Below are 23,602 nucleotides of genomic sequence, written 5' to 3' on the forward strand. Positions count from 1 at the left end.
ATCCCCAGAAGATAAGATATGCATATTGTTAGTATATTTGGATAGATAACACTCTGAAGTTTCTAAAACTGTTTGAATCATGTCTGTGAGTATAACATAACTTATTTAGCAGGCATAACCCCGAGGACAAACCATTCATTTTTTTGAGGTCATTCTCTTTTCAATGGATTTTCATTGGGAATACAGATTTCTAATTGACCTTCTTGCAGTTCCTACCACTTCCACTGGATGTCAACAGTTTTTAGAAATTAGTTGAGGGCTTTTCCTTTGTATAATGAAGAAGTACGGCTATTTTGAATCAGGGTCACTTGTTGTGTACTGTTAGACAGAGGCGCGTGACCAGAAAGCATGCTACAGATTGTTTTAATCCTGTATTGAACACAGATCATCCCGTCTTCAATTTTGTTGATAATTTATGTTAGAAAATACCTAAAGTTGTATTACAAAAGTAGTTTGAAATGTTTTGGCAAAGTTTACAGGTAACTTTTGAGATATTTTGTAGTCACGTTTCACGAGTTGGAACCAGTGTTTTTCTGGATCAAACGCGCCAAATAAATGGACATTTTGGATATATATCGACGGAATTAATCAAACAAAAGGACCATTTGTGATGTTTATGGGACATATTGGAGTGCCAACAACAGAAGCTCGTCAAAGGTAAAGCATGAATTATATTTTTATTTTTGTGTTTTGTGTCGCGCCTGTAGGGTTGAAATATGCTTATCTCTCTTTGTTTACAATGGTGCTAACTCAGATAATAGCATTGTTTGCTTTCGCCGAAAAGCCTATTTGAATTCTGACATGTTGGCTGGATTCACAACCAGGGTAGCTTTAATTTGGTATCTTTCATGTGTGATTTAATGAAAGTTTAATTTTTATAGTAATTTATTGGAATATGGCGCTCTGCATTTTCTCTGGCTTTTGGCCAAGTGAGACAGTAGCGTCCCGCCTAAACTCAGATTTTTGGATATAAATATGAACTTTACCGAACAAAACATACATGTATTGTGTAACATGAAGTCCGAATGAGTGTCATCTGATGAAGATCATCAAAGGTTAGTGATTCATTTTATCTCTATTTCTGCTTTTTGTTACTCCTCTCTTTGGCTGGAAAAATGGTTGTGTTTTTCTGTGGCTATGTACTGACCTAACATAATCGCAATGTGTGCTTTCGCCGTAAATCCTTTTTGAAATCAGACATGTTGGCTGGATTCACAACAAGTGTAGCTTTAATTTGGTATCTTTCATGTGTGATTTCATGAAAGTTGGATTTTTATAGTAATTTATTTGAATTTGGCGCTCTGCATTTTTACTGGCTTTTGGCCAAGAGAAGTTAATGCAGAACATTTCAAGAACTTTGAATGTTTCTTCAAGTGCAGTCGCAAAACCCATCAAGCGCTATGATGAAACTGGCTCTCATGAAGACTGCCACAGGAAAGGAAGACCCAGAGTCACCTCTTCTGCAGATGATAAGTTCATTAGAGTTACCAGCCTCAAAAGTTGCAGCCCAAATAAATGCTTCTGTTCAGAGGAGACCGCATGAAACAGGCCTTCATGGTTGAATTGCTGCAAAGAAACCACTACTAAAGGACATCAATAAGAAGAAGAGACTTGCTTGGACCGGTGGAAATCTGTCCTTTGGTCTGATGAGTCCAAATTTAACATTTTGGTTCCAACCGCCATGTCTTTGTGAGACGCAGAGTAGGTGAACGGTTGATCTCCGCATGTGTGGTTCCGACCGTGAAGCATGGAAGAGGAGGCGTTATGGTGTGGGGGTGCTTTGCTGGTGACACTGTCTGTAATTTATTTAACATTCAAGTCACAGTTAACCACAATGGCTACCACAGCATTCTGCACCGATACGCCATCCCATCTGGCTTGCGATTAGTGGGACTATCATTTGTTTTTCAACAGGACAATGACCCAACACACCTCCAGGCTGTGTAAGGCCTTTATGACCAAGAAGGAGAGTGATGAAGTGCTGCATCAGATAACCAATTGAGATGGTTTGGGATGAGTTGGACAGCAGAGTGAAGGAAAACCAGAGAACAAGTGCTCAGCATATGTGAGAACTCCTTCAAGACTGTTGGAAAAGCATTCCTGTAACGCTTGTCGTCGGGAGAAGGAGAAGAGGACCAAGGTGCAGCGTGGTAAGTATTCATAATACGTTATTTTGATAAATATGAACACTCTAACAAAACAACAACACAACAAACAAACAGTTCTGTAAGGTGACGAAAAAACACTAAACAGAAAATAATCACCCACAACTCAAAAATGTGAAAACAGGCTACCTAAGTATGGCTCTCAATCAGAGACAACGATAGACAGCTGCCTCTGATTGAGAACCATAACAGGCCAAACACATAGAAATATAAAACGTAGACCTACAATATAGAATACCCAGACATAGAATGCCGACCCAAACTCACGCCCTGACCAACCAAAATAGAGACATAAAAAGGATCTCTACGGTCAGGGCGTGACAATTCCAGGTGAAGTATTCCAGGTGTTGAGAGAATTCCAAGAGTGTGCAAAGCTGTCATCAAGGCAAAGGGTGGCCACTTTTTAAGAATCTCAAATATAAAATATATGTAGATCTGTTTAACACTTTTTTGGTTACTACATGGTTCCATATGTGTTAGTTCATAGTTTTGATGTCTTCACTATAATTCTACAATGTAGAACATATTAAAAATAAAGAAAAACCCTTGAATGAGTAGGTCTGTCCAAACTTTTGACTGGTACTGTATGTGCAGTCGTATGTTCAGATACAAGGAAGAAAATCTCTGTCTCTTTGTCTGTGGCCGAGCACTAGCCTGATTATTGAGCCGTGAGCACAAGCCGCAAGACCCAAATGTGCAGAGTAAAAAAGGGCAAGCCAATTCCAGCTTCAAGCCAAGCATATCATTTGTTGTTTTGTTCCCGTCATATTTTAGGACGAAGGTTTTATTTACCCCTAAGTTACTTTAGAGGGATTTGAACCGGAAAATATACTTTCAAAGAACATGGAGAGAAACTGAAAATAAAAAATAACTTCTTTTTGTCTGGAAGAAAATGTCATGTTCTGGAAAAAGCAGCAGGCATGAATGAAATGGAGTGCAGCACACAGCCACAACACCCTTCAGAGGTAATGGCTGGTGTGTAACGATTGTCGGCGGGAGAAGGAGAGGAGGACCAAAGTGCAGCGTGGTACGTATCCATAATACTTTTAATAAAGATGAACACGTGAACAAAAACAACAAAACGACCAACGAACAGTTCTGAAAGGTGCAACAAACACTAAACAGAAAATAGCCACCCACAACTCAAAGTGGGAAAACAGGCTACCTAAGTATGGTTCTCAATCAGAGACAACGATTGAAAGCTGCCTCTGATTGGGAACCATACCAGGCCAAACACAATAGAAATAGAAGACATAGACATACAAACATAGAATGCCCACCCACATCACACCCTGACCAAACAAAGAATAGAAACATACGAAGCAATCTATGGTCAGGGCGTGACAGTACCACCCCCCCCCCCCCCCCCCCCCCCCCCCCCAAAGGTGCGGACTCCAGCTGAAAAACCTGAACCTATAGGGGAGGGCCTGGGTGGGCATTACTCCGCGGTGGCGGTTCCGGTGAGGGACGTGGACCCCGCTCCACTTCTTGCTCGGCCCACTTTAATAATTACTCTGGAGCGGGAACCCTCACCGCCGACCCCGGATTAGAGGACGCCACTGGACTGATGGTCGAGTCTGTAGTGAGTGGGGCCTCCGGACTAACGGGCGGCTCTGGTGCCTCCGGACTGACGGACGGCTCTGGCAGCTCCGGTCAGGAGGGCGGCTCTGGCAGCTCCGGACAGGAGGGTGGCTCTGGCAGCTCCGGACAGGAGGGCGGCTCTGGCAGCTCCGGACAGGAGGGCGGCTCTGGCAGCTCCGGACTGACGGGCGGCTCTGGCAGCGCCGGACTGACGAGCGGCTCTGGCAGCTCCGGTCTGGAGAGAGAACCTGGAGGGAGGAGACGGAGAGACAGCCTGGTGCGTGGCGCTGCCACAGGGCCCACCAGGCTGGGGAGACCTACAGGAGGCCTGGTGCGTGGAGGAGGCACCGGATGGACCAGGCTGTGGGGGAGCACTGGAGCTCTGGTGCGCAGCCTTGGCACCACTCCTCCAGGCTGGATGACCACTTTAGCCCGGACCCTCCAAGGTGCAGGCACAGGTTGAACCGGGCTGTGGGGGAGCACTGGAGATCTGGTGCATACCACTCGCACATCTCCCTTAGGCTCAATGCCCACATTCGACCGGCACGGGCGGAGCGCAGGCATAGGGCACACTGCACCCTCCCAGCGCCCCGAGACACAGCACTCAGAGCCGGCGCAGGATACCCTGGGCCGAAACGGCGTACCGGAGACCAAACACGCTGAGCCGGCACAATACGCCCTGGCTGGATGCCCACTCTCGCATGGCACTTGCGGGGGGCTGGCCTATAGCGCTCCGGGCTATGAGCGCGTACTGGCGACACCGTGCGCTTCACCGCATAACACGGTGCCTGACCAGTAACGCGCTGCTTTCAGTGATCACGGGGAGTTGGCTCAGGTCTATCGCCTGACTCCACCAATCTCCCCGTATGCCTCTCGTGCCTGTTGCGCTGCCTTACCTCATATCGCCGCCGCTCAGCTTTAGCAGCCTCCAGTTCTTCTTTGGGGCGGCGATATTCCCCAGCCTGTGCCCAGGGTCCCTTGCCGTCCAATATCTCCTCCCATGTCCATTTCTCCAGATATCGCTGGCTCTCACGCTGCTTGGTCCTTTCTTGGTGGGTGGTTCTGTAACAATTGTCATCGGGAGAAGGAGAGGAGGACCAAAGTGCAGCTTGGTACGTATCCATAATACTTTTAATAAAGATGATCACGCGAACAAAAACAACAAAACGACCAACGAACAGTTCTGAAAGGTGCAACAAACACTAAACAGAAAATAACCACCCACAACTCAAAGTGGGAAAACAGGATACCTAAATATGGTTCTCAATCAGAGACAACGATTGACAGCTGCCTCTGATTGGGAACCATACCAATAGAAATAGAAAACATAGACATACAAACATAGAATGCCCACCCACATCACACCCTGACCAAACAAAAAATAGAAACATACAAAGCAATCTATGGTCAGGGCGTGACATGGTGTTTTGATAAGCCCAATAGCAGCACTACGTTACTTTGGTGACCCAAGCACTACCACATCTGACTCAAATAGCTGGTCAAAATGGACTTCTTGTACAGCAGAGGCGTAGATTGGAACTGCGAAGAAGCCCTTTAGAGGATTACAGTAGATTGAATGGAAGAGGCTCTAAACTCCATACAGACATAGAGCATGTCACTAATTGCAGTTTAAGTGCTGTTAATCTACATTAGGCTACGAGGTTGTTCATCTCAGTGGATCCATTCCTGTTGTTCAGTTATCAATTGGTTACCTTACTTTTGTCCTATATGTTAGTGTGTGGTTAAACACAATTCATAAGCATAATCCGAAATCGTAGTGCTTGTTAAAAGCTATTTTAAGGTAATTCCTCCTCCCCTCTCTCTGGTGTATTAATTTGGGGATGTAAAGCTTACAGTAAACAATGTTTTACTTGTGAAATCCAGTCTTTTTCATCTGACAAACAAATTCCTGTTTGTATGGGAAAACCTTGTGCAAAGCAGCTAAAGAGATATCTGCCAAATCTTCTCTTTGTGTCCTCTCCAGCCACGCTTAGATGTCATTATGTGCATGTTGGAGAAAAAAAAAATGCCCCAAACCTTAGAGGGATATTGTTCTGTATTCAGAAGCATCGTCGTTCTCTAGTCTTTAAATGAATCACGGACATTAACAATGACAAAACTCAGACCTGATTCATGATCATTACCCCCATCTCCAATAATGCTGTAAGTCAAGCTTGTAAGAATGTCCCAATGTATAGTGTGAGTTACATTTAATTTGGATTTGTGTGTGTGTGTGTGTGTGTGTGTGTGTGTGTGTGTGTGTGTGTGTGTGTGTGTGTGTGTGTGTGTGTGTGTGTGTGTGTGTGTGTGTGTGTGTGTGTGTGTGTGTGTGTGAAGCAGCCGTTAATAACAAGAAACACGAACGAGCAGGGTGGGATCTTCCTCCCTACAGTGGCATAGAGAAATGGTTCTCCACAGTTAATGACTATGTCAGTGTACCCCCACTGTGCCTCTATTGACCATTTGTAAAACACCCAACCCAATCAGTGGCCAGTGGATCACCACCTGTGTGCCTCCAACCCCTCTCTGAGCAGACCACCACTGTGACACACTGCATCATGACTCAATAATGGATGGAGAGAGAGGATTGGGAACCAAGGATCGAACTTCACAATCTGCTGTTATTTTTCTGTTGCTGGCCATCATTGTTTGTGTTGCACTAATGGTCAGCGAAGGGGCTCCCAGTTCCATTAGGAGAGCCAGGAGCTGGTAGGACTGCTCACACCATGCATAAATGACTCAAGTCCTGGTTTATTCAAGCATGAGGTAAAATAACACATCGCCAACGAGCTGTGCTGTCAATATCAGTCAGAGTGGCATAAATGAGCGATGGGATCAGTGCCATTTATGCCTTCTAAGCCAATACGTTGAAGTGGGAAGGCATTCATTAAATCGGCAATAGCAGCAGGTCTGCTTTAAAGGAGGCTCCCTGTTGAAAGCGCCTCACCCGGCTGTCTGTCTCAGCCATGCTCCTGTTCTGTTCTCTCGGTGGGAGTGTTCATCCCGTAAGAGGGCCGTACTCAACAGCATGCATTTTTAACAGGGGGCTGCGTAGTGAGCGCGGGATGCATGATTTATGCCCACCATTTCAAGGCTTGGTGCCTCCTCTTGAGGTCTGAGTGGTGCAGCTCCATTAGTGACAAACAGACCTGGCTGCAGCCAAGGAGAGGAGGAGGGGTTGGGGCAGGCACGGTGGGAGGAGACCTGGCACAAGCCAGGTCAGCGGAGTCAATCACCACCTTCCGGAGACACCTGAAACCCCACCTCTTTAAGGAATACCTAGGATAGGATAAAGTAATCCTTCTAACCCCCCCCCTTAAAAGAGTTAGATGCACTATTGTAAAGTGGTTGTTCCACTGGATATCATAAGGTGAATGCACCAATTTGTAAGTCGCTCTGGATAAGAGCGTCTGCTAAATGACTTAAATGTAAATGTAAATGTAAGTCACATGACCAGGGCACCATATCACACAGAAGTAAGGGAACGGACTCACCTGGAGCCTCAGTGTTTATGTAGGCTGTCTGGTAGCTCAGCCACCACAGCTCCCTGGGCCGTCATCCCCCTGCATGTACTTTCATGCCTCGTCTGTTCCTATCAGATTGAGGCTCAGCAGGACACAGATTATTTTTTACCTGAAGTGGGAGAATTAAAGAGACCAATCCTGACCCCTCCTAGGAGCCCTCTGTATAGTGTCAGAGCACCTCCTATTGTTCGAACAAGCATGGACAGAGCCATGGATGCACCCATCACCATGCTATGGTACTCATCCAATCACCCAGAGCAATTTACCAGTTTCATATCAGTGGGAAAAGCATCACTCCACCTCATCCCACAAATTCACCACTTTTCCGCCACTTTCCCACCACTCCTAGACAGAGAATGTGATGGTCAGACTATCATGTCTAACTTCTCTCTCTACGAACACACATACTCATGCTCTGTCAGCCACAGTCTATACAAATACAGCCACATGCATACAGCCACAGTCTATAAAACTACAGCCACATACATACATCCACATTCTATAAAAATACAGCCACATACATACAGCTACAGTCTATAAAAATATGGCCACATACAGTATGTACATACACCCACATACATACAGCCACAGTTATTGGTACTAGAATAAGGAATATTGATCCACACTCTGAAGCCAGGAAATAAATACTGTTGTAAAAACAAGCAGTTTTTTTTTTCCATCTCCAGGTTTATTTACATACTTCTTCTACACCAGTTCAGAATCTATAGAACCAACACAACAGAATGGTATTAGGGTTTATTCGTTCTCCTGTAAGGAGTCCTGCTCCCTCGGCCCCCTTATAATCTCTGGAGTACATTCTGCGGCGCACCTCCTGTGCACCGCCCTATGCCCACTATGGCATCCCTCTTCCTCTGGCTCTCAATGCCCCTCTCTGACAACAGAATAATGAGGTTTCGATATTTAAAGACATTAAAGTGGGATTCGGGGAGCTGTGGAGGTCCCTCCAGCAAATATGGATTTGTTTTTAGGCATTCAACAGTTCGGGCCTCATTTCAGACGTCAGGCTGAGACTCCTCACTGGGTAATCTAATACACTTCGCCGCTGTTTGGAAACCAATCTGTTCATCCTTGACAACAAATGTTCTTCTGTTTTTGCCGCCTTCCAATTTTTTTTTTTTACCTGGGGATAAAACCTGTTTTGGAATATTACTGGTGCACCTATTCCTTGTTCAATGGAGCTCTGACCATTCCCTCTCATAGTATAGGAGAACATTGGTCCACTGAACTGACTACCAAGTTTGGAAGTTTGAATGCAAAGATGGCCATTAGCTATGTTAATGATTGAAGAACCACATTGTCTTCTTTTGTACGGCATGTAAATGACAGGCTGTATTAAAATATGGTATCAATAAGTGTGTAACATCTTTAATAACATGAGAAAAACATGTATTTTGTTTTTGACTGCAGGCAGATCTTCATATCCTATGCAATTACCTCAAGTAGAGACACAATGCATTTACAGTATATGCCTGGAGGACATTTAAGATTGGACAATATCAACCCTGACTTTTACACATTTTACACAAATTCAGAATTACGGTATGTGGGACTATGGCTTGTCACAAAACTGCCAAAGGGTTATAATCCATTCACATGGTGTTGGACTGGTTTCAAATCCCAACAAAACTTCAGTGAAGGATATCAAAAGCTGTCTGACTGCTAATGACAGATTTTTTCAGATTAACGCAATAAGTACCCACTTCCTGTAAAGGCAGTTACAGAGGATCTGTAGCATAATGAGGCTCTTTGAAGTGAGAGCCAGAGATCAGTGGGTTCCTCAGAAGAGGAGTTTTAACTGTCCCGTCCTCTATCCAGCTCTACTGATTTAAGCTGAGGGAGACAGCGTGAGCCAAAGTAGCTTTAACTCCTCTAGTCTCAGGCCTCCTAAGGATCCTCTCTCTCTCTCAAACACCAGGGAGGACTGAAACACTTCTGACGTCTCTGTCCTTTATTACAAGGTGGGTGCTGCCATGATCCTACTTCTGGCGTTGTGCACCGAATGACGGTATTTGGACACTTAGCTTAGCTGCATTCTAATCATGCAACAGCATCAGACTGAGAGGAACATTTCTGTCTAAATAATATGAAAATATCAATAAATAGCCCAACAACACATTTCCTTCTAAATGGAAGCACAGCAATATTATTGGCTTCTAAATTGAACATAGTGGTCCCAGTGTTAGGAGCCTGGCTCTAAAGCTTCTAGAGTATGTTGCACAATGTAGATTTGTATGAGAAGCTGTGAAATCAGTGAACATGCCCTCTCTCCACTGATTAGTCATAACTCCAAAGCACCTGGGATTGTCTGTTTGGTTGTGCTTCTGCCTCGTCTGGGTGTTAGTTCTCAAGCCTTCAGGGTCGTCATGCTCTGACTGCTTTGAGTCTTCGACATTTGTGAATCTCAACAAACTCCTCCTATTGGTATTCAACAACAACACAAATGTAGTGTAAGCAGCCATTTCACTGATGACAGTTTAATCTATGTGGCGGTCCACCAATTCAGTTGCTTTTGAGAAGTGTAACTTGGTATAAAAAAATCTACATGTTTGATTTCAGAAATATTTTACATTCTGTCATAAAGAGCACAGGTTCAACTTAATTTAAAAAAAGTTTTCCCATCTCCAGAAGACTATAGTAAGAGTCTATTAAGTGCCAAAGAAAGTAACAGGGTTGATGTTTTAATCTTAAATCACCCATAAATCCCCTTGTGACAGGGGGAATGGAAGCTTGTTTTGTGCAACAGGGAAGTGCAGTTGAATGCAAAATTCAAATATATATTGTTTTTGTTAAAACATTTCTAGCCTGTCTTTCTATGGGTAACAGGGTTGACGTGTTATGCTCGACCTGCTCAGTTTTCCACCACAAAACACCAGACAATTGGCAAACAGAGTAGAACCAGCTCACCTGCTTTTACACTATGATTTGACTATTAGATAGATGTTCAATGTCTCTTTTGAAAAAAACATATTTAAAAAGGAATAGTTTCACCATATTAAAACAAAAGTTCAGTTTACGTAACAGGGTTGTCCTTAAAATTAGGGACAGACACAAATGAATCACTAATCACATGAAATAAATAATCATCTTCAGAAATGACTTTACAATAATAGCAACAAAACAACTTTACAATAATAGCAACAAAATAACTTTACAATAATAGCGATAACTGATTTATTGAATTTTCCATGTGGTCTATATTAAGGGCACTTCATTTAATATAACAGGCTTTTAAAATGCAATATTGGTGCACAATTCCTACTTAAAATATCAAAAGGCACTCATTTTGTGGAACGACCTTTATATCGTCTCGGTTGAAGATGGCACTTCATGCTAACCATTTTGTCCTCTTGTCCTTGAAAAATCAGCCAGCTCTGCTATTATTCCCCACCTCACCGACAAAGACGCTTGAGGCCACTACTTCATGTCCAGCATTCAGATAATCACACAACGATGTGGGAAGTTTGCGCAAATGGCATGATCCACCATTCAACGTCTGAAAATACACACATGCTCCACTAAATATCCCACCGAATGTCCCCCTTATTTCTATTCCAAGCTGAGCCTCTGCTGTATGAGAATGTGGATGACCTGCTAAGAACTACCTTTAAAAATGTTAATCCCCTGCTACTATCATCTGGGAACACACTTGCACACAAAAATAGAGAGCCACTTCCTAAACCGTACAATGGGTATGGACTAGAGTGATATGGGGGAATGTGTACGAGCAGGAGCAAATAATCTCATGAGCACTTCCTGCTTCTTTACTGGTATACCTGTAATGTATCACACGCTTTGATGAAGGGACAAAAAATCACAGACAAACAAACCAACTTGGAGTGCTCCAGTGATATTTGTTAAAGCCCTCATTGGAAATTCATAACTTGACACCTGACAGAGAAACTAGCAGCAGCCCGATTGCAATTTATATGCCTTCATTATTAATACGATGATGTTTTGTTCTGCATTTGCAGAAACAAACACAGAGCAGAGCACACTGTTTGAACTAATGACACAGTGTATGACAACCCTGCCATTGTTCTGCTAACAAGACCAGGCATCTTAATCATGTGGTTAGCTGCTGGCTCTCCTTCAGGCCTCCTGGATCACCAGGAACAGACATCTTACTGTCCTGTCTGTCTGTCTGTCTGTCTGTCTGTCTGTCTGTCTGTCTGTCTGTCTGTCTGTCTGTGTCTGTTTGTTCATGCATGGACACCAGCCGGCAAAGCATTAGTATTCAGCAGGCCCCGGCTAGAGATGTGAGAAGTCTGGACACAGCAAAACCTTTAGTGAATCCATTGTTTACCCCGAGGGGGCTGGCAGAGCCCGTGGTCTGTGTTATCACTGGAGCACAGCCATTCACATACTGTAGGTTTCCATCAGACTAGAGAACTATAGAGGGCTGGGGAGCTTAGGCCACAGTTATGGCTAAATGTGTTCAATCTTTTCTATCAAATCTACCCACAACCTCCATCTACACCACCACACAATCACAGTTTAATCACCCATCCACCATAAGCCAACGGAATTTAAAACTGGAAGCCAAATTTGCTCTTCTTCCATAATTAAGTTGAACGCAACCAGTCTCAGCCAGCTCAGGCTACTGAAACTCCCCCTAATCCCCTCTAAAAGGTAGATGGCACATTGTCTTCTCTCGCCAATGCAAGCTCCACATATTGCTCATAACTGTCAATGTTTTTCGTTCTTCTTAAACCCATTCAGAATTGTTCTCTGTCTCTTGCTGTTGTCTTTTTCCACTTTTTGTGCCTATATTCAATCGAATTGTTTACGAACAAGTTGACCCAAAAGAAAATCGTCCCATCACAGCTGTGGGGAAGAAGGAGCAACAGCGCCTGTTCAACCTCAGGCGGCTGAAGAAATTTGTCATGGACCCTCACAAACTTCTACAGATGCACCATTGAAAGCTGTATCACCGCCCGGTGCGGAAACTGCACCATCCTCAACAGCATGACTCTTCGGAGGACACGTTACCTGCCCTCCAGGACATTTACAGCACTCTGTGTCAAAGGAAGGCCAAGAAGATCATTAAGCATCTGAGCCCCAGTCTGTTCCCTCTGCTACCATCTAGCAGACAGAGACAGTACAGTGCATCAGAGCCAGGACCGAGACACTGAGAAACAGCTTCTATCACCAGGCCATCAGACTGTTGAACAGCCATCACTAGCCGGCTAGACATTTTTGCACACATACTCCCACACACTCACACAAAACACACACACAAGCTCACACACACACATATTACACACACAGGCTCCTGCACTCACATATACACTCACACACACAGCATATACCCATTCTCACGAACACACACATACAAACAGCCAATAGTGCTGTCCCGTGTATATAGAGACATTAAACACTGGATACTTCCCGTTTATTTTAGAGTGTTTTTCACACTGTATACTCTTCATATAGCTCATTATAATATATATTCTACCGTTCATTGCATTTCTGTTACACTGTTTATACACACCGTATATTCATATACTTGATTCTTATTTATATACTGTATTCTTGACATAGCTAATATATCTACTGCTGTACATATCATTCTCACTATATACTTTTTGTTTATAGACACATAGATTGCATTTGGATTATTGATACAGTGTTATTTGGGGTGCTAACTGGCATTTGTTCTGACATTTCTTGATTTCTTGTTTTTTTGTATTTTGTTGTTAGGAGTTAGTAGCACAAGCATTTCGCTGCACCCGCTATAACATCTGCTAAACTGTGTATGCGACCAATAAACTTTGATTTGAAAGCTGTAGCACACAAATCAATAGCAAAATAGTTTTCTCTTCACACATGGTAGTTTCCATGAGCTATGTTGTAGAGGGCAGCTTGAAAGTGGTTTATAGTGTGTAGCATTTAGCCACCAGTGAGCAGTGTCAGTGGTGTGTACAATACCAATAGTGCCTATCTGAGATACACAGGCATTTCTGGAAAGCATACAATACTCACACACTCAAAAACACAACACGCTCAACCCTCAATGCACAGAACAACTGTATAACAATGATGCATTTAAGCTCTGGATTGCTGATGCTATGTATTAGCCTAATGTATATATAAATCATTGCTGTATACGTGTGCGTTTGGGAAAAAACACACACCACCCCTTCATAGAAACATAATGTTCCGGCGTCCTCACACACACAAAGTAAAGAAAGAGCACCCAGAGAGAGCTCTATGCACAGCATATACAGCACTTTAATGTGACACCAATGACCTGGTCTCTGAGTCCGTCTTCCCCAGGGACTGTAAGGGTGGACAGTGGACATTAATCAAAGTCCATTCTGAGAGCCAGGACAGTAGTGGCTGGCGTGGCCTGCCAAGTCGTTTCACCGGGTTCATCATCTCTCTGACTGCTACCAGCCAAGGAGATACTGTAGGAGCTCAATACTTCATTATTAACAAATCACAGTAATGACTGGGTCAACTGCAGGTCGTTATTCTGATCCTACACCCTGGAGTCATTTAGATTAATATATTTAACACATTGTCTCACGTCGGCTAGTGCGACGGCCTGATAACGCGCAAACACTCATGGGATAGCTAAAAAAATATGCTGTCCTAAAATTTTTAAATGTTACCAAGGTGATATCGCCCACTGAACTCCTTTTATTCTCAAAAGTGTTCATTTTACCAACAATTATAAACCTGTAGGTACTATTGATGTTTTTTTTTCATGGCCAAGTCTTCACTACCTAATTCTACAGCTAACTAAGGTGTTTTGTGGTGGTATAATTAGTATTTATGAAATTCGGAATGTACACGAAAATGTGCTAGTTAATGCGTTAGCTAGCTAGTGTCTGCTTGCTAGCTGAACCAGTCTCAAATCAATCCATATGAAACAAAAGGCAGGGTTGCTAACAGCGCCAGTTCACACACTCAATGCTTAATACTCCCTCTAGCTAGCTAGTGTAGTGAAGTGACGTTCTAGCTAATGCAAATTAGTTTTCATTATAACTGTTTTGCCGTGATTAGTGCGTCGCGTACAACAGCAGAGCCAGCCGACTGCTCTCTGCCACGTTATCACGTTGGCCAAATGTTACAAAGTAGCGAGGCACAGTGCCAGCTGTCAGAGTCAGATACATGCTGATTTCTGAAAACAGTCCCATAACTTTGGTGCCGTACAACTTAATCAACAAGCTGGCAAACTAGCTACCGTATGGCCATTCAAACAAGCTTGCACTAGGCTACTATAGTAGCTGGATAGCTACCAAAATTGGATTAGGAACTTGTGTTAGGTGGATGAGCAAAATCTAAATTTTCTTTAGATGAGTTCCACATCCTACCTGACATATCGGTTGAGGGTCATGTAGGAGTGATGCCATCTGACGTAAGACAATTATATTTAACATGTACTGTATATTTATATATATCCAAGACAAATCAACATGGATTTTTTTCACTTTACAGTCTATGGGGCCAGAAGGCAACACACACGAGTACATTCTGGCTCCATAAGCCACTTGAAAGACACTGGACATGATTGTTTTATGAGATGTGACATATAGGCACTTGATATGAGGGGATTTATTATGGCACCATCTGTTCCTCACATAATGCATTGCAAATGCCTCATGCAGCTATCATGTGATGTTCATGGGATGAGGGATCTGGGTTAGCGGTGATTTACACCTGATCCTTTGCCACAATGGCTGTCTATTATAGATCACAGCATCCCAATCTGTCTCACAATCACCGACGTGTGTTCAGTGTTGTTCAATGCCACTGAGAATCAACCACTGCATTCTTGGTTAGCTGCCTGTCTAAGGACCGTGTCGGCTCCTCTGCTGGCTGCCGTAGGACAGAGCTACCTGTAGGACAGAACATTATTGTTTCCCATAATCCAATAGTCACCAGGGCTCACTGCTTAAGAATACTTGTCAGCAAATTCGAACAGTGTTCCTAGGCTCTGCTCCCAGGTGCAGGTTGGCTGCTGCTCAACCATGTTCGCTGTGCATTTGGCCACGCTCCAGGGTAATTTTTGTAAGGCCAAGTAAACTATGGGGTGACATTTGACGGAGAGCACTACAGATGATATCATCACAAGCAGGGACATGACTGTGGGCTCGGCATACTAATGCTGCCTCTATAGAATCAACCCAGCCGTATTTGATACGACCTGTCTGACTACAACAGGGTTTCTGAAGCCATTTTACATTCACCTCATCTATCATGCTACTGCTTCTAAAAAGGAGGACAATCCATCTGCACTTCTCTGAAATTCAGATTATACACTGTCTCAGTGTCTAGTGAGCTCTACACAACACAATGACCTATTGTAGATGACCAGGTTGTTTGGGATTTACCATAGTTGTAGTTTAGGGAATCGCAAGAGGCTGTTTTTACTGGTAAGCACATTTGCCCTATTAAATAACTAGAGAACATTTTGACATTTTTACCACGCCTCAGAAAAAGGGAAACAACTTAATAAACCAACATTGAACTGGTAATAATCAGCCGTAAATGTCCAGGTCTGGCCAACAATCTGCAATCCTGTTGCCGTTTTTACACATAGACCCGCCCTTTTATCGTTGACACGGATGACGTGGTAGTTTTGTTTGTAAAACCCAAAGTGAAGCAGGGCTGAGCAGTTTAGGAGGGGCACACACAAAAAAAACAAAAAAAACATAAAGTAGTTGTTTGGTAATATATACTCTATAATTAACTATATGGCGAAATCTCTCCCCCTCCGTCTTCGCTGTTTGTGTTTTTTTTAATGCAATAGTGCATTGATTTCAAGCTCTTAATTAAGTTTGTCCAAAGAAGTTTAGAGGGCTGTGTGAGGGTTGAGAGTGAAAAATGACGTATTAGGGCCACTCAGCTCATTGCTGATTCACTCTAATACCAGGCTGAATGGAGGTCAGCCAGATATAGACTGCAGAATGCATCAAATGGCGTACAAAGGTCACGATTTTCACCTGCAAGTCAAACGGAAGCATTTGACTATTCAAAAAGGAAATGCATTTCTTTAAACCTACTCTTAAAAAGTTTCAAATAGAACAGATGGGGCTTGAGAATAAAAGCATACGCAAAGTGGTCAGTGTTAGCCAAAGTGTGCTCTAGCTGGCAGGAATTATATAATTGTCTGATCAACCTTCATATCCATCATTTCACTTGCATATTCATATCAGCTCTCCCCAGAGATAACCTTGGAGAACCCTCTTACTCCTAAGAGGCCCAGTGCTTATGAGAACAGAATACGCGGTGGAGAGGCAGCGGTGGCTCTACCCAAGGTGCTCATTTGAGTTCAAAGTGAGGCAGTAAGTAGATCACATAGCTAGGTGAAAGAGGTCTCATCCTCACTGCAGTGATAACCCATGTCCCAGCACTTCTCCTATAACCAGTGGCTATTCCACTCCTCCCTCCACTGCTCTGCTCTGCTCCCCACACTGACCAACAAAGGCATGGGAGAACATGATCTTCATATCTATCAGGCCCCTGGCCTACTTTTCCTGGAAGGAAGGGTCATGATCTGTTCAACAAGGTTCACACAACATTTTCAGGTCTTGAATGTTTGCAACAAAAACAACCCGAGACGAACGAGGGGGAGACATGAGTGAGTGTGGCATGTTTTCAAGTGTTTCTAGGCTTAAAAAGCAAGAGGAAGCCGTATCAATGTACAAACCTCGCACTCTCTCTCTGGGTGTCCCACAGAGCCATCGGTAGAGGACAAGGCTTCCCTAAAACACAGGGAAGTACTGATTTGTTACATTTTTCATAAAGCTATTTAATAAAAAATGTAACTGCTGCTTACTTTGTCAGGGAGAGCGGAGGGCCGCAGGAGCATTGGGCTGAGACTAGAGTCAAACATCCACTTCTGTAAATGGAGAAAGGAGAAGGGAATGAGTGGTGGAGAATAGAAGGTAATGTACAACTGCTTCAGTACAGGTAATTCAGATGAATGCAGTGAGTGCAGGCCATTTACTCAGGATGGAGAGAGAGAATAAACAATTAGAATAATTACATTACCAACTCTCCTTAACACTAGTGAGAAAGAACCCTGCTTCTGGGGTAAGCTTGTTAGTGACAAATTCAGCAAAGAAAAATATAACTAATATAACAGAATTTCATTACCTGTAAAGGGCAGCCTAAATAGACTCTTAGAAAAAGGATCCCAAAAGGGTTCTTCGGCTGTCCCCATATGAGAACCCTTTTTGGTTTCAGGTAGAACACTTTTTGGATTCCATGTAGAACCCACTATGGAAAGGGTTCTACATGGAACACATAAAGGGTTCTACCTGGAACCAAAAACGGTTCTTCAAAGGGTTCTCATACGGGGATAGCCGAAGAACCCTTTCATGTCTAGATAGCACTTTTTTTCCTAAGAGTGTAGCATGTATACTGAATGGTATTTGGAAAGGCATTCCTTAGGCAATGTAAAACTAGTACTGTTCACACTCGTGTGCACTGTAGATAGCTAGCAGTTGCTATTCCATCCATCTCATGAGGATGTTCTGGCTCAGTCAGTGTCCGTGGCTGTGTTTTAGCCATGAGCGCCTGCCTGTAGTGCAATATGTTGCCATCTATAACCTTGGCAGTGGCCCTGTGAGAAAGAGCTATAGCCAATAGACAGGCGATCCATATAGTGTATTACTGCGGCGGTCAGTCGTTTAATCTGGTGAAGTGGGCAGTGCTGCTGTTAGGAGCAGGGCTGGTGGATGGACCCATTGTATGGGTCAAGGCGGATAGGTCACGGTCCTCATCATCGTGCTGCACACAGTGACAACGTACGCAGCCAAACACGTGGAGACATGGGGACATGTAGTGTCCTGTACGGACAGCTGAGATGACACTAGTGTGGCCACAGCCACACTAGGGCGTCAACATCAGCTAAGCAGCAGAACATATAAATCATACAGATAATATGGAGCCTTTTTTTCTGAATAACACTCAACCAACCACCCAACTAGTTCCATCGTTCCAGTACATAAGGACACAAACACGAACACACAGACACACACACACACCTTTGTATTAGCTGTGGAGAGCCACAGTAGGGGACCGGGTTATCTTTGAACAGGACATCTCAATAATATATTCATGTTGTCATTAAATGAATCAAGGAATCAACCCCAATTGATTGTTGGCAAACAACAGTTGACCTCCACTTCTCTTCCACAAGACCTGGATGATGACACTGAAGTACTGTACAGGCAGAGGCCCCCTGCTCCTAACGAAGCAGCCATTTTCATAAGTGAGTCAAAAAGATGCTATCTTCTCCGGTGTGGGAGGAAAAATCCTCTGCATTTGAATGCAAATCTGCATCTGAGCTTCTGTGCTTTATTGGCAGTAATAACTCAGATAGACTGCAGATGTACAAACGTTTTGATGATAATTGACTCCAGTCTTCTGTATCCCCCAGGGGATATGAGTCGGATGATCAATGTGGGGAACACTTGCCATTTTATACCCTCACTTCATGATTACTTTCCCTCAGATCTTATTTCATTATGTCCTCTGTGTGTGCAAACAACGCTGCAAGTCAAAACCACAGACTAAAATGAATAACTACAGCCCATGAATTAGTAGGAAGCACAATTTAATAAATGTACTTTTTGTATCTTGCCTTGAGCTCCGCATTCAATACTTGAATGCTTTGTCGCTTGTAATCTTCCAAGCCACGTTTAGAATCACATTATCGAGACAGATCCTGGAAATGTTGCATAATGATACAACGCTGAAGTATTTGAGTACTGGTGAGGATTCAAAATGTAAAGATAAAGTTTCAACTGCCTGGTTTCATGAACCAGAAAAATGTCCAGAAAAATAGGAAAGTAATGATGTCAGTACTGGGAGCATGAAATGGATCAATATGACTTTTAAGGCGTCTGATTCCCTAGTAATGACTAGGTAGGTTATATTGGTTTACGAATACAAAAAAGATTAACTGTAGTAAAGAAGATATCAGCAAATGCAGTCCTATTTCAGCCAAATACATACAGAACTGCTAGCTGAGCTCATTAGTGTCATACTCACCAAAGAGACTAAATGAATCCGTTCCCCATATTCACTTGATGTGTGACTTCTCTAATGGGGAATATTCAAATTTGACTAATGCTGTCTTATCAATTTGCTAAATGAACCCAATGAGTCTGAGTCTGACCATCACCAGAGCTGTGTTACGTAACATGGCTTTGCCCTCTGCCATCCGTCAGCTCTGTGACTCTATGTGCATCCCAAATGGCACCCTATTCCCTGCATTGCGCTACTTTTTACCAGAGTCATATGGGGCCTGGTCAAAAGTAGTGTACTATATCAGGAATAGAGTTCCATTTGGGACGCAATCCATGTCTCATCCCCCTGTTCCCTCTGACAGAGTGCCTTAACATTAGCTGTGACTGCACAGCTAATTGCCGTGTTTCAAGCCTGTATGACCGAGGTAGAGGAGCTGTGCTCATATTGACGTGACTGGGACCGTCAAAAGCTAAAGGTGACTATAAACAGTCTCCTGGCGACAGGGCTAAACAAGGAGTTAGCCACGGAGCTAGCGGGGTCAAACACATTGTAGCTAGATCCCGAAAGAATGAGATCCCAAAAATGATATCCATATTTTCTGTTCACAAAGTCAGAAAATGGAGATGACTAGGACAATGAACTTGAGCTTCAAAAATAAACCTGTAATGTCTGTGGAGGCCTCAAACACGTGTGAACCAGGTTTAGAAAGTCAAAGTAGTCATGAGGTGGCTAGTCAGCCATGTTGAAAGAATGGGGAACACTCAGCTTACACATTAGTCTAACTCAATGGAGAAAAGAGAAAGCATTGTTTCCAATACACACTGTGGAGTGGATTTACTAACAATGGACATACAGTACATGTATGTCAAGGAGACAACATTCAGGTTTGAAATTGTGAAAGAAAGGACACTCCAGCGATAGTGACCCTGAGAGACATGAGTAAATAAAGCAGCGTCTTAGTTAACGTTTTGTGTTTCTGTGCTTGTTATATGATTTGTTGTTGAGCGTGAGGCAGAGTGAGGCAGTGACCCTTCATAGAGAAAACATGCTGTTATTTAGATTAGCTGTCTACAGTACCCTCCTGTGCCTACAGCAACCAGTAAACAGTCAGGACAGACCAACAGCATGACTCAGGTTCCAGCACAACATGAAGCATAACATGTAATGTAATTACAATATGGCACTGATGGCAGTTTAACATAGAAAGTATTACAAACGTGATACATTACCTACAGCCCATTAGCCAAGCAGGCTCTCATGTACAACCTGAAAAACATGTTTGTACCAGCAACCCACTTTGATCAACCCTCACCATGTCCTTCAACCAAACAAAAATCAAATAACCCAACTGTATTCAATATTTGTTTATCTAAAATCCCTGGTTTGTGTAACAGAACCATTCAATCTTCTAAATGACACTCACCACTTAATTTGACAATGAAAACTTGACTAAGAATTGGAGCCCATCAAGTAAACTCATAGCTCTGTAGCTATTCAGTGGTGAATATTTCTTCACTCTTTTACTTCTTCCACTGTAGTACTCAACAGGATGTTGAGAACTCTCGCTCGCTCTCTCTATTTCTCTGAATATCTTTTTAAATGTTTTTCTATCTCCCTTTCCCCCTCTCCTTATGCAGTAGAAATTCAAACTGAATCAACTCATCTCTGTTGGCAGTCTACAGTATGTAACCCTGGATTCAATAATAATGAACAATGAAACATCAACAGTGGCCAGACAGCATGCCCCTTGGAATTATTGTTTAAAATACAAATTAAAAGTGTAGTGTGGAAGCACAGCTGTTCACTTTCTAATTATTCATATGATGGACATGGAGCTGGCCAGCAGAAAAATACAAAGAGAATTGTATTGTGGTTGGTGTCAAAGCTGTCTGGCTTTTATCTCTACAAAGAGGAACACAGGGTCACCAACAGACCACCAAACCATTTTACCTGTGACTCAGACACCCAATAGAGCCTGTGCATTGCTTACCGAATCCAGATAAATGAAATATAACTTCTTACTTTCATAGTGAGTTTAGTTCACACTGAATCAGTATTGACCTTATCAGTACATCAGCTGTGAAACCTAAGGTGAGCAGGCCTTCATAAAATATATCCAGGTCTGCTACATGAAATTATACAAAGAGTCTATAATGCACAACTGTGTAATCCACAGAATTTAGATGAAGGCCTAGAATGCACATTACTGTACACTCTGCGCATTCACTGAGGTCAGTGTTTTACATCACCATTCATCCAAACATAAATCATGATAAAGATACATTAGTCCATCACCATACCACAATGAATAATTCAACAATATCTCGCTATGATACCCCAATTACACTAGACCTGTCAATGGCCTATCAGGATTGATGGTGTTGTGTGTAAATTAATATCTGACCTGTACTGCCATCTACAGGCAAACAGTCCTGAGGGTAACAACCAGTGAGTTTGGTAGTGGCACTAATTGAGTGAATTTAAAAACCCTATCGCAAGCTATCCTTTATGATCACAATCACTGTTATCGGGAGATAAGCAAGCAATTTGATGGCCTCAAGCCTACATAGTGTTATCACTACTATCCACTGTACAGAGACTGGAGCTTTGTGATTTATGCTATCCTTTTCAGCTATCAACTATACTGTAGTTGTACGAGGCAGGGAATATCTCAAATGCTTTGAATATGAAGGTGTCATACAATCATGAATCTCATGTTGTGAGTATCCAATCAGTGCCTCAACCCCGACCAGTAAGTGTGGCAATGGTTGATGGGGTTGGTTGTGGTACTGATTTACCGTGTCAAATTGGACTCAAGCTAGTGTTTCATTTAAAGAGAGAGAGATGAGGCAACTGATGCCGTACTGCCTGGTGGCTGGTGCCTCTGCACACAGTGCTGGTGATTTCAACCGAAAAGCCAGGCTGGAGAAATGGCTCCTGTCGAACAAGAACTACACGCATGGCCCGCAAACTGTCTTAATCAGCACCATGGACAGCGACGCAGTGTTTTCTAAAGGGGAGACTAGAGCTGGCCTGGCCCCAACGTTGGAATATGTGAGGGAAATCGTAAAACACTTGGGAAGTTAGCAAAGCTGCTTACTTCTTATTGTCTCAATTGTTAATTAAATGAAAATTAATAAAAGCTCTGTGGTACTACAAAATGTCGCACCAGATTTTGCAATGGAGATCGAACTGTTATTTTCAGATTTGTTTTATTTATTTGTAAGCGACATTCTCTGTCTTGAGAGCTAGTTTATTAATTCGATGATCATGTTGTGGAGGAAACATGTGACTTTCTAAATAAGAATATATAATAATATTTCATCACTTTGTTGACGTAGTAATAATTATCTCACTTGGAATTATCGACCTCCGGGTACTATAGCCTAATACACACTCACTCGGTTACTCATCGTCTCTCTCGCGCGCGCACGCACACACACACACTAATCAATCAGAAACTGCAACTTTGTTTCGTCTTGATAGTTTTCCTCAAGAGGCATGAATCCTCAGTTGCATTATGCAAATATAATAAGGGATGGAGACTGGCCTTAAAACATAGGCCTAATAAATCACATGATCTAAAATAAATCATTAAATAATGTAAAATATGCTGATAGTTTATAAAACGTACCTGAGTTATGGGAGAATCTCTATTTTGCTCGTCGAATCGGAGCAATCCTTGAAGGAGTTTTCCCAGTTAATACACAGTTAATGATGGTTGACTGTTGCGATGACTGAAGCAACGGGAGTGGCAAAGGTTTTTCAACTGCACCCGGTTTCTGCCGTAAATACTCCCAAACAGCTTATCAACAGTCAGTTTACCATTTTTTCTCAGAATGTCTTGAACCAGCTGCTTGGACCGGCTACATTTGGTGCAACCGTTATACCTTCCCTAAGTTTGAAGGTAAAACAGTCGACTCCCGCTCCTGCGCCAGTTGCTGTGTGTTTGACAGTGAACGGAATAACAAGCAGAATAGAGTCCGATGAAGAATCCAAGTCAGTTCTGACGTTCCAATGAGAACGCCGCCGACATGGTTATTAAACTGTATGTTGATATACCAAGTCCAGACAAATTACCCAACTCTTATAATCACCAATGTTGATATGGAAAGATGAGCAGTTAACCGCACATATCTTAACGAGGCGGTGCATCTCCGCTGCCATAACAAAAGTGATGTGAGATTCTGCAGAAAGCAGCGCGAACGTGCTATGTTTAATCAGGCGAGAGCAGCTCTTAAAACAGGTTAAATCTCACATTTACAGGGAAACTGCTACGTTTATTTGAGCTTGGTCTATTAGAATACATTCACAGAGATTCCC

The 23,602-nt window shown here is 42.9% G+C and overlaps 1 protein-coding gene across 2 annotated transcripts in view; it reads right to left on the bottom strand.

The window, feature by feature from the left end:
• The window catches only part of LOC129810545 (neuroligin-1-like), a 341,636-nt gene extending 318,191 nt beyond the window's left edge, over window positions 1-23,445 (bottom strand). The window contains exons 1-3 of one of the 2 annotated variants that reach the window (XM_055861129.1): window positions 22,914-23,445; window positions 17,079-17,141; window positions 16,950-17,004 (exon numbers count right to left, since the gene is read on the bottom strand). The gene's annotated coding sequence lies outside the window, so the exon portion shown is untranslated. The remainder of the gene's footprint in view (window positions 1-16,949; window positions 17,005-17,078; window positions 17,142-22,913) is intronic. The other variant, XM_055861128.1, reaches the window with a different exon arrangement.
• Between the last annotated feature and the right edge of the window lie 157 nt (window positions 23,446-23,602).

The sequence above is a fragment of the Salvelinus fontinalis genome, chromosome 14 (assembly GCF_029448725.1).
Source record: "Salvelinus fontinalis isolate EN_2023a chromosome 14, ASM2944872v1, whole genome shotgun sequence".
NCBI classification, from domain to species: domain Eukaryota; kingdom Metazoa; phylum Chordata; class Actinopteri; order Salmoniformes; family Salmonidae; genus Salvelinus; species Salvelinus fontinalis.